General features: G+C 35.9%; 1 protein-coding gene and 1 long non-coding RNA gene across 2 annotated transcripts in view; one reads left to right on the top strand and one right to left on the bottom strand.

The window, feature by feature from the left end:
* The window catches only part of LOC134650300 (uncharacterized), a 49,010-nt gene that overhangs the window by 13,029 nt on the left and 23,352 nt on the right, over positions 1-12,629 (bottom strand). The window lies entirely within an intron of this gene.
* LOC134650043 (uncharacterized) lies at positions 3,576-4,931 on the top strand. The gene is made up of 2 exons (XR_010097020.1): positions 3,576-4,329; positions 4,494-4,931. It is a non-coding gene; the product is annotated as an uncharacterized LOC134650043 (long non-coding RNA).

Genomic DNA, 12,629 nt, shown 5'->3' on the forward strand with positions numbered 1-12,629 from the left:
GTAGGGACATTAACGATAAAAAGCCTTTTTTGAATGAAAATTGTCTTCTGCAGATAGTAGGGTCGACATACTTTATTTAAGTTGCCGGACCACCGCTGGTTCCTTTTTAAGAAAAATACATATTCACTACAAATTGTCATTAACATGCAAAGAAACCTGTTTATTTTTAGTTGAGGCATTCATATATTTAGTCAATTTTATTGTATTGCGCTTCCAAGTTCGAGTTTTTATTAAAGAAAAAAAATTGAGCCAAATCATCTTTCTAGAACGTCGACATTGGAGAATTCCAAATACAGTAAGTACAACTCTAAGAGTATTTGTATGGTAACAGAGTTGTTTTACTTACGTTAAAAGGTCAGGAAAGAATCGTCAAAACCAGCAAAGGCAGGTTCCACAGCATAATTTCAACTTCTTGTTCTTCGGTAACAGGTTATGTCATATCGGACACCGGGATTCATTTCAGTAGTTGTCAGCTTACTGAAAAGGCAATCGTAGTTGGTAATTATTATTGCAATATAAATAAGTGTAGAGAAGGACTATTAATGTTAGATAGACAGCGATAAACAAAAATCGACACGTCCATTTTTTTTAAATACCGGGTTTTACTTTGATCTCTTTCAGTTTTTCAAGAAGAAATGTGGTTAAATTGCTGTACAAAGACTAAAAATAAGGCAACAGGATACATTAGTCATAAGCATTATAAGTAGAATCATAACAAACTATGGAAACCATATAAAAGGTTAGTCTGTAAAGAACAGAGGATCGGTCAGAAAAGTAGGTTTATTTATAGAAACTTAGGTCAAATTGCGACCGAAATTACTTTCCGTTAACTGATATTTAAGTATATTTTACAGGGTCTCCACAGGAGTGAGTCGTCTAAAAAAGGAGAAACCAGAACGTAATCTTACCTTGTTTGCAGGAACGGTCTTTAAACTTTCAACAACATTTCTTTCACTTTGGTAGTAGTTAGACACATTAAACCGCCTTTGTTTTAGATTGTAAATTCACTTGTTAACACAAGAAACATCGTCGAACTGATGAGACAAGTAGAAAACACGTGTTCATTCGGTAATTTTGTTTTTCCATTTCATTTGTCTCGTAGTATGCTTGTCGGATTCCGCCATGACACTACAGGTGAAAACATTTAAAACTTTTGCAGACATTCTTAGCGTTATAGTTTTGTTCTTAAAATTAATTTAGCGATTTAATTTAGCCATCGTAAACTTCTAAAGCGTCTTCTTTAAAAGTTTTGAAGAGAAAACACACAAAAAAAAGTACGAAATACAACGGAACTTAGAAAATTGACAGACACTAAAGTTACTATAGACAAATGTCTTCGAACGTTCCGTATCATTCCGATTTCATCAAATATTCTGATTTTCTAGTTGTAAAATGTGTCTATTAATATAAAATACGTATTAAAACAACAAAATCTTTGCTGTTTTTTATTTATTTAAATTCAATCACAGGTAAACAAATGAACACGACCATATTTTTTTTTTTTTTTTTTTTTTTTAATGGACTTGAGGGCGGTGTTGCCCGTAGCCAACGTCAAGTAAATTAAAGGGAAGGAAATTAAACGCGGAACAAGGATTAAAGGTAATTCGGAATTTGGAAAGTGTAGTGGTCAGGACAGGTAGGTATATAGATGAAATACAAAATGATAAATATACTTAGTTTTATAAAATATTATACCTTTATATCATTGTAAACGATGAATGAAGCTAGGATGTTATAAAAGTCTGGATTGATGAGCAAGGAAGGGATGTCTATTGGAAATGGAACATTTTTGGATAGTAAAGAATCCATCAAAGCAGTACGATCATAAAAAGGACATGAAAAGAATATATGATTAATATCCGCCTCCTCGGCACCACAGTCACAATTGGGATCGTTAATAAATTTAAATCGAGCAAGGTCAGAAGGAGCAGATGTATGGCCCAATCTCATGCGTGTTAAACATGATATTTCACGTCTTTTAAAGTTTTTATTGTAAAACCACGGCTTTACAGGGATGTCACTTTGAATCTTAAGGTAATAACTTCCGGATTCCAGGCTGCTCCAAAACCAAAAGAACTCCCAGGCTAACCTGAGATATCTTTTGGGGAGCAACAGAAGGTCATGACAATAGTTTTTATATGGAAATATATCACCAGAAGCAACAGCATCTACCGCCAGACGATCAGCCTTCTCATTTCCGGGAATTCCACAATGACTTGGCACCCATACAAAGTTTACAGTAAGCCCTTTCTTTTCGCATTTTAACAAGACGTCTCGGATATCATATAACAAAGGGTAACTGTTAGTCATTTTGAAAGGAGATTTTAATAGAATTTGAAGGCAACTTTTAGAATCGGAAAAAATTACACATTTATTTAAATTGAACATGCAAACATATTCAACAGCTTTATAAATACCAAATAGTTCTCCGGTAAATACCGAAGATTCTGGAGGGAGTTTAATTTTTTGTACAACATTATACTGGTGATGAAATACACCAACCCCAACACAACTATTTGTAGCAAGTTTTGATGCATCTGTGTATATGTAATGCCAACCAGACCAATATTCGCCCACTAAGTTGTTAAATACAGGTTGAGCAGTTATTATATCCTTAGAAATATTGGAGTCTAGAAAAACTTGTGGAGAAATAATCAAAGAGTCAAAGTCTTTCTCGTATATAGGAAGGTTAATATGTCTGACAGTAGGAGAAGATAGAGCCAAAAATTTAAGGTAACTATTAATTATACAAGGAGGAGTTCTATTACGCCAATATGGAGATGACTGCATATGATCATAAAGAGTCGATAATTTTGTGATAAGAGGATGAACCGAAAATTGCATAGTCCTAAAAATGAATCTGTCGGATAAAAATTGACGTCTCAAATGCGCAGGTGGGTCAACACACTCCACTTGCATGGCATTAGCCGGACTGGTTCGCATAGCACCAAGGATTGTCCTTAGTGACTTATTCTGTATGACATTGAATACTTTAATGGCATCTTCTGTACCCGGAGTTAAAAGAAAAGAACCGTAATCAACAACGCTTCTTATTACTGCATTATAAATAAGCTTCAAATAGAAAGGATGGCTGCCCCACCATACACCAGCCAAGCATCTCAATATGTTTAATGAGCGTTCACATCTACCTTTAACATAATTACAATGACCCTTGGCTGACAAATTGTAGTCCAAAACCATTCCTAAATACTTGACTTCTTGACGAAAGGAGATTGTAGTTCCACCATAGGATAAACTTTCATTAACAGTTTTTTTCCTGGGAGAAAATATAATTGCTGAGGTTTTCGGGACTGAAAGGTCTAACCCATTATTATTTAAATATACATTTAGTTCATTCAAACTAGCATTTATGAGTTCACAGGCCTTTTGTACGGATTTATTTCTTGAGTAGAACACTATGTCATCGGCATATTGTAAAATTGATATATAATCTGGCAAATTGGAACTAAGGTCGTATGTATATACATTAAAAAGTAAAGGGCTAAGAACAGAACCCTGTGGTAGTCCTTTCCAAACTGTCCTGTGAAATACTTTATCATCGAAATCTAACCTAATCGTCCGTTCATAAAACATAGCAGCAATAATATTACACAAGCGTTCAGGAACTCCCAAGAGGAACAACTTATTTACAAGAATTGATATATTTACATTATCATAGGCCGAATTGATGTCTATAAAACAAGCTACGACATATTCCCGTTTCGAGAAGGCTAAAAGGATATCAGAAACTAACAAACCCACACAGTCTAAAGTGCTTCTGCTTTTGCGAAAACCATATTGAATATCGGGTAATAATTTTTTACTCTCAATAAACCACTCTAACCTATTTTTAACTAAATGTTCTAAAATCTTAATTAAAACAGAAGATAACGCAATTGGACGATACGAATTTGGATCATTACGGGGTTTATTCGGTTTGAGAAAGGGTAACACCAACTGTATTTTCCAATTTGGTGGAATGTCACCTGTCATAAAAATCCCGTTGATAATATTAAGAAAGTAACCTATAACGTTGTCACTAGAATGTTTCAAAAATGAATATGGAATACCATCGCATCCTGGTGCAGAATCAATAACATATGATAAGACATTCTTTAGCTCTAAAAACGAAAATGGACTGTTAAAAGGCTGCACGTTATCATTATCAATATTGGGCGAGGAAGCCAGTTCAGGACACACAGGGAATGGGACAAATGAAGGAGCTAATTTATCTAAAAATTTCTCGGCTACTGGAGGATCAAGATTGATGGCGTTATTTTCTACAAAAGCTCCTCTAAACATTCTAACCTTCCTCCAAACTTCTGACGGGTGAGTGCTAGGACTTAAAGATGCACAAAAGGATCTCCAACTGTCAACTTTCTTTTTCTTCAAAAACTGTTTTGTTTCTTTTAAAGTAACTAATAAGCAATTAAAGTTCTCTTCGCTCATATTATTATTATACATTAACTCACACTGTTTTCTCTTTTTAACAGCTTCTGAACATTCAGAATCCCACCATGGAGGGCTGGGAATATTGAATTTAGAGGACTTCTTACGAGGAAATACTTCATCAGCTATATTAATTATAAACTTAGCAAAAGCATCAGAAGTTTTAAACAAATTTTCACGAGATACATCGGGTAATTCTCCCAACCTCTCATCCATATGTTTGCGAAACTTATCCCAATCTGCATTTTGAAGTTTATATGCTAAAAGTGGAGATCTTTTATGTAATGGTCTGTTTTTAATAGGAAAAGAAATGAGAATTGGAAAATGATCACTGCCATAGGAAAGTGGAAGTACCTCCCACAGTAAGGAGTGTGATATGGAAGAGCTACAAATTGATAAATCTAATGCACTAGGATTCTCATTGGGAGCAGACCGACGCGTAGGAACACCAGAATTCAATATACATAAATTATAATAATCAACTATGTCTATTATTTCCTCGCCTAAAGTACTTGAATTGAAACACCCCCAAGCTGGGTGATGGCAATTAAAATCTCCTAATATTAAACATGGAGTAGGAAGAGATGATATAATGTTTCTTACTTCACTAAGTATGGTAAGCGAGGGATGAGGTATGTACACTGAAACTATACAAATGCTATCTACAAGAGCTGAGATTATGGAAAATTCATTATTATGAGGTGCTAATGGAACATGAGAGAAATGATATGATTTTTTTACCAGGATGGCTACACCACCATGCCCATCCGACCTGTCTTCGCGGAGGCATGCATAGCCAGGAATTTTGAAACATGACTCAGACCTGAGCCATGTTTCAGATAGGGTAATAACAAAAGGGTCATACTTCTTAATTAAATGGATTAAATCGCTTTTTTTATTGTTAATGCTGCGACAATTCCATTGAAGAATTTTGGAATTGTTGGCCATTATTGGAGGAAACATGAGGACTAGTAATATGTGCAGCGTTGGACGGTTCTGAATGGTTTTTGTGTAAATTAATACTTAACAGTTGAATAAGTTCTAATATGAGGTCATTGGTAGTTTTATTGTTAAATTGTTGCACAATGGCACAACCATTCCCAGAGGGGGATGGCATGTTATAGTCTTTAGATAAATTGTAATGTGAGGCAGTGTCAAAACCTTTCTGGGATTTTGGCAAGCTGCGAGGTTTCAGAAAGACTGTTTTTTTATATGAGTGAGTAGTTGTACCTAAGTTATTATTATTTCTATTATGCTGAGACGGGAGAGATGTTGGAGTGGACATGACCACATCTGCATATGGTTTTGTTACAGGAGGGTGCAGTTTAGAGGCCTCTGTATAAGATATAGCACTTTGTGCCATAGATAGCTTAATATTTTTCTGGCGCTCATACTCTGGACAGCGAGACTTATTAGTGGCAAAATGAACACCGGAACATAAGCAACAAGATGCACAATCTTCTTCAATAGTGCATGTGGAGCCAGTATGACCCTCTCCACACTTGTAACACCTCGGTTTAGATCTACATTGTCCCTGCGTGTGACCAAAGCGAGAACAAGAGTAACATTGGATCGTTGGATAGATGTATAAGTCTACTGGTAGAGCGTTATAAAACATAAATATGCGTTTTGGAAGAACTTGGCCATCAAACGTTATAACAACTGTTTGTGATGGCTTCCAGACCGGAGAACCATCCACAATCACTTTATAATTAATTCTCCTTACTTTTAAAACTTCACCACAACCTACTGGGACACTGATGTTTTCTTTGACCTCCTCTAAAGACATTTCAGTTGGTATGCCTTTAACAACACCCATTCTGATAACGTTAAAACTTGGAATAAACGCCTTATATTTGTTGTCAGTCAGTCGAGTGTCTTTTAGAAAATGGTTGGCATCCTCATACTTTGAGAATGATAGAGCGACTCTATTGCGGCCTATACGTTTGACACTACCATTAACAATGTTCCTAAAATTGTGCCGTTTCAAAAAGTTGCCAAAAGCAATTGAATGAATAGAAGTGCCATCATTGGGAGATTCTTGTTGTTTCTGGACATGTACTACATACGGCGAAGAATCAGTTTGTATATATTGCTTCCTGGACATGTCTGTGAGCTGAGAGGTGGTATTCACTGAGCCAGCTGGGGCTGCAGCTGGGGTCGCAGCTGGGGCTGCAGCTGGGGCCGCAGCTGGAGCCGGAGCAGGAGCTAGAGCCGGAGTAAAAGCTGAGGCTGAGAGTGGTGCTTGAAATTGTGACTTTGTATCGGAGTTGTTTGAGCAAGTTTGACAATTGCAATCATCTGTAATGGATTCTTTATCCCTATTTTTGTCCTTGTTATGTCGCTTTTTTTTATTACAGTGACGACATATCCTCCTGGATGCGGTCTTTCGTTTTCTCACCTCAGAAGATACAGAACTATCTGTATCCACGCTGTGATACTCTTTCATATCAATTTCATTATCAGAATTTTCATTATTATCGATTGTAACAGTGTGGGAAACCGGAGGACCACCTCCTGGGTCGTGAGGCTCGTCGTCATCACCGCCCATGGCGGTGAAAAATGTATTAAACACTTACCTAGATAATGAATAAATATATACAAAATATAATAAACTAACTACCAATGATATTTACAAACTATTTACACTGCGGTGACCACTATTACTACTAAAAATATTTAAAATTGTATAAAGGAGAAAAAAATACGCGCGCACAGGTCGAAGTTTCCCGCCCTTTTTCCCACGACCATATTGTGTTGTTGGTTTGGTGTATTGTCGGGTGCGTTAGAGCGTGTGTTATCATTTCGTCACATTGTGTATGCGGTCCATTGTAAAAGTGAGTTTACACGATCAATTTCGTTTAGCATAGGAATAAATAAATAAATAGATTGCCAATCATTACTTTATGAACATAGATAAATACGGATTAATTTTTAAGCAGAAAATTCCAACCGTTGTCATAAAATCAAGTACTAATTCCGTTTGTTGTCAAATTACAGTTTGATTTTCTTTCTTTCTTCTTTCTGATATTTTTAGTTATGTAATATAGATGTCGTTAGTAGTCTAGAAATTCTCCGAAAACCTAGATTTATTTAGTTTCAATTTTGACAACATTATTATTATAGTTCGGAAGCCGAGGTCGCGGTGCGGTGCGGTAGTGTGTTAGGACCAATCATAGTGACGCGTTGCGAATGTTTTGTCTCTTTTGAACGTCCACGTATAGCACATCTGTAGGGTTCTACCATCTATGGCGGACATAGATACAATAAGTGCAAACAAGACTAAATATTACTAACTTATTTCTAGTTGATAATTGTTCGTTTATATTGCTAATAATATAAAAGGGATAGGTTCTAAAAATCACTAAAGTAAAATACAATTTAGCGGGACGCGCGGGATTCAAGTTTTACTTCTGAAAGGCCGGGTTTTACGCATACATTTTTGGGTTTGCCGCCATTGCTACAGACAATCGTGGTTTGACAAGCTATACTTAGAATGTTGCCTCTAGAATGATTGTCAGTTGTCAAAAGTTATTGTAAAGATGGAGGTTGTTTTTGTTTTTAAGGAATGGAAAAATAAGACTGGCCTGCTTTTAATGAAAATCTTTATGTAAGATAAATACGGATAGCTGTAAAGTTTAGGTTAAGTGCGTGTTAACAAATTACGGCCATGATATCTGGTCAAATCGTGTTAAAATAAAACGTGTCGGTTTTGTAAACGGGTCAACTTTGTTTTGGACAGAAATATGTTATTAGGCAGTATTACAATGGAATATACAGTGTTTTGAACAAAAATAGAAGTAGATGCTTACTCAGAGAAGGTTCTTAGTGAGTGAAAACGCGTATTTTGAGTGAAAAAAGGAGTTATCTTGCGAACGCAAGACACGCAGTGTACGAGTCCATTTTGTAAACAAAGAATTAAATTCACGTACTTTCCTGTGGCAAATTTACATTAAAGTGGTTATTTTACGTGTTTTAGTGCAGTGTACATATGTACAGCGGTGATAATAGTCAAGAAATAACACGTAAGTACAAATATTTTGACAATTAGACCCGGAACAATTGTAGGTTACGATCGTATATGAAAAAGTATCTAAAATCGCCGGTTCACATTACATAATAATGATTTGCATTCTAATTCCAATCCTTCGAATGTTCCAAAATATTAGACACATGCTTTTTTCTCGTTCAATAGCGGGTTTATAAAGAATTCCGTGTGATTTGTTTGTGTGGATTGTAGGTACAAAGTGTTCGTATTTACCATTTAATTGTTTGCGTTCCATTTTGTTTCCTTTATAAATAAAAATCTTTTTGTTAGTAAATATGCGCTTAATTTACTTGAAAAATAAATCAAAACAAGTAAAAGTGTTTCTTTGAAACCCATTGCTAAATTTGTCCAGTTTTCTCAATGTTCAGTTAGCCTAGCGGTCTCAGTGTCGGACGAATGTATGGAGAAAATGCTTATGAATTCGAGTTCGAAGCCTGGGTAGTGAAAAATGTTTTAATTTTTATTGTGAATTTATGAGACATTTTGCAATTTTATTGCTGTATTTAGGATAATTTTAGAGCTTCATTTTATGTAATTTGTTTAAGTGACGTGGTATATTGAGGTATTTTTATTAGCAATACAAAATATTTTATGAAACAAAGACGAGTTATGAATTAAATTACGGTCAGTACTCAGTGGTTAAGGAACACCTATCTACGTACCTATCTACGTACCTATCTGCGTACCTATCTACGTACCTATCTACGTACCTATCTGCGTACCTATCTGCGTACCTATCTACGTACCTATCTACGTACCTATCTACGTACCTATCTGCGTACCTATCTACGTACCTATCTACGTACCTATCTACGTACCTATCTGCGTACCTATCTGCGTACCTATCTACGTACCTATCTACGTACCTATCTGCGTACCTATCTACGTACCTATCTGCGTACCTATCTACGTACCTATCTGCGTACCTATCTACGTACCTATCTACGTACCTATCTACGTACCTATCTACGTACCTATCTACCTACCTACCTATCTACCTACCTACCTATCTACCTACCTATCTACCTCTACCTATCTACATCTACCTATCTACATCTACCTACTTACCTATCTACCTACCTATCTACCTACCTATCTACCTACATATCTACCTACCTATCTACCTACCTATCTACCTACCTATCTACCTACCTATCTACCTACCTATCTACCTACCTATCTACCTACCTATCTACCTACCTATCTACCTACCTATCTACCTACCTATCTACCTACCTATCTACCTACCTATCTATCTACCTACCTATCTACCTACCTATCTACCTACCTATCTACCTACCTACCTACCTATCTACCTACCTATCTATCTACCTAGGTACCTACTTAGTTCTCAAGATACCTAGATGTTTAAAAGCATTGAATCGGGTTTTATTGAATGTTTTATAGTGTAAATATAAGTGTTAAAACCAGTTCAGGTGAAGTGAAAAACGAAACTAACGATATTCAAATTGAGTGAGATAAACGTTGAGAAAAGTTTTAGTGTTACAGTGAGTTATGTGTATAAGTGCATACTAAGGCTTCGGAATTTTTGGATATTTTAGTCACGATGCCCGTTGGCAACCGGATAAACTGGACAAGATGGTTGTGCCATCGATTTGGAGGAGAAGAGACAGCATCCAGTCTTCAAGCTGCTAGTGTAACTAAGAAACAACAAGCATTACTGTTCCTGTGGCTACCATCCTAAGGATTGCAGAGAACTTACAAGACACGATTTTCGGGATAGAAGATACAGGTCAAGAAGAGATACCTATACATAAGCTTTTGAACACTCAATGGGAAATTTATGTTTTTAACACTTTTTTTTATTATATTTTAATATGAGGTAGCTAAGATCAAACAAAGTGAATGTTTTGTAGCTTAAAACCCCATTTAATATGAAGGTATAACATTCTTGTATGTTTGTAGGTATAGTTATTTGATGTCAACGTAAGTGCGACAGGTCAATGACCTTAGGTAAAAAAATACATTAAAATAGGTATCTACCTAAAAGTTTATAGAAACAAATCGTTTTTTGAGTATGTTTAGTTGCATGTATTGTAGTTTACTAGTATTTATGAATCATCATCATCATCATAATCAACGTTACAAACGTTATAAATGTTCGGTATTGTATTGGGAAATAATTTCCGATAAATTTTAACTTGGAACCTTCTTGCTTTGAACCTTATCTTATATGTACCTTTAAACGAGCAGTTCATGTGTATTTGTATGTTTCAGGGATCTCGGAAACGGCTCTAACGATTTCGATGAGATTTTCTATTTGGGGATTGCGGGGGCGAGGAATCGATCAGGTTGGGGCTTGACTCTGGGGGAATCGAGTTTTATAATTATGTATTTCTAGCGGGGCTGGGTATCCCAGATATTTTTGTTTATTCGTAAACACGTTTTGAAAGATTTTGACTACCCAATGGGCTAATCGTATAAAGGAAATGTACAAGTACAAGTAGAGTCGAGTTAAATGTACGAAACTCATTCTAGTTTTGTTCGATTATATTTTTTTTTATAAGAGGCGAACAAAGCCTTGTAACAAAGTTACCCAGTGTTAAAGTGCTTAGGTCGGAATCGTATGACAATCAGCCGGTACACGGTTATTGGTTCGGCGATTTTAAAGAAATATTTGCGCGCTGCAAACAGCCATATAAATTATCTGGGCTTGACAGTGAAATATAATAGCGCTTCTCAAAATTAATTCCATTAATTGTATGTACAGTCAGCAGTAGTATTCGCTTGTTCTTTTCTCGAATCCTCATGACTAAGGGCCGAGACCATCTGAGGTCGTTATTTTGTTCACCCAAACCTTCCACTCTGCAGACGCCTGTGCAGATCATTATTCTCTATCCTTATTTATTTTCACTTAGCACTTAAAATCATACGCAGAAGGGTCGTTTTCTCTGCCACCTGCGGTTAATTATCTTAATGTTTCTTTTCTTTCCCTAAATAGATCATGTTTAATAAATAACAAGAAAAATTAAAAATAGGGTAGGCTCTGGATGAGTGCCAAGTTTTTTTATCATATCGGACTATAAATATAATGGACTTTTTTTTAAACCATCTAAAACTAGAAATAATGGGCTTTTATTTGGATAGGACGGTATTGTTTTTTTTTGTTTCAAGTGCATATGTAACTATAGGCTTGATTTCTATTATTTCATTTTGATTACATGACAACGCCTTGGCTGTCTGTTTCAATCGTGTGAAAGTGTAACTGAGGAGGAATGCGTTGAGTGCTTATAATTATTAGTTATGTGGATTTATGAGAGGGATGTATGATTATGAGATGATGGATGTTTAGTGGATGAATGTACCTTTATTGGAAAAAATGGATTGCTACAGATAGACATAGGCTAGAGTGTAATCAAACTAGATTTGTCGGTATTTTCAGGGGATCAATCAGGGGTGGGAAGGGGAAACACAACTAGCCAGGAAAAATCTTATCAGTAGGTTAAAATCCAATGGATTAACCCATTTACAGGGTGGATTTTTATGGCTAGTACTCCACAAGGTAATAAAACTTTCACGAAACCACTCACTCGTCTTGGATGAGATATATCGGCATTCGACATATTCTGATGAGCCGTGAGCGTCCAGAAAGGGCGAGGCTCTTTTCAAGAGGTTATAATTATTTAATTATTTGATGTATTCACACTTTTATGTTGTTTTATTGGTGGTATGACTTATAATTATTGTCAATTTTTTTTTTCTAATTTGGATTAATGATTCTTTGATTTTATATGTTTATCGTATCATGTTGAGGTACTTGTGTCAATTTTAAGTTTGTTTTCTATAAAAAAAAAACACACCCAAACAAACTTAAAGGTCGGTGTATTTTATTCAAATACGAGACATACGCCAAGAAAACGTGGCTGGGGGTGATAAGGCAACGAAGTTTGGTTTGAATTCTGGCAATGGAGATTGAAAGCTCCGTACTTATAAAAATTAAAGGTCTCTTCGTTTTGCATGGAAGTTTTTGCTGTCTCATCAGATGCTCTTCTACGGAAGTGTACGGCGCTAAAGGTAGAGACAGGAGTAATACCCGTGCTGCCGGGTTGAGCTAGCAAGAACGGGTTAATTAGTAACCTGCTAGACCCACAATCTGGTTATCTTTGGCGGA

This window comes from Cydia amplana, chromosome 8 (genome assembly GCF_948474715.1).
Source record: "Cydia amplana chromosome 8, ilCydAmpl1.1, whole genome shotgun sequence".
Taxonomy (NCBI): domain Eukaryota; kingdom Metazoa; phylum Arthropoda; class Insecta; order Lepidoptera; family Tortricidae; genus Cydia; species Cydia amplana.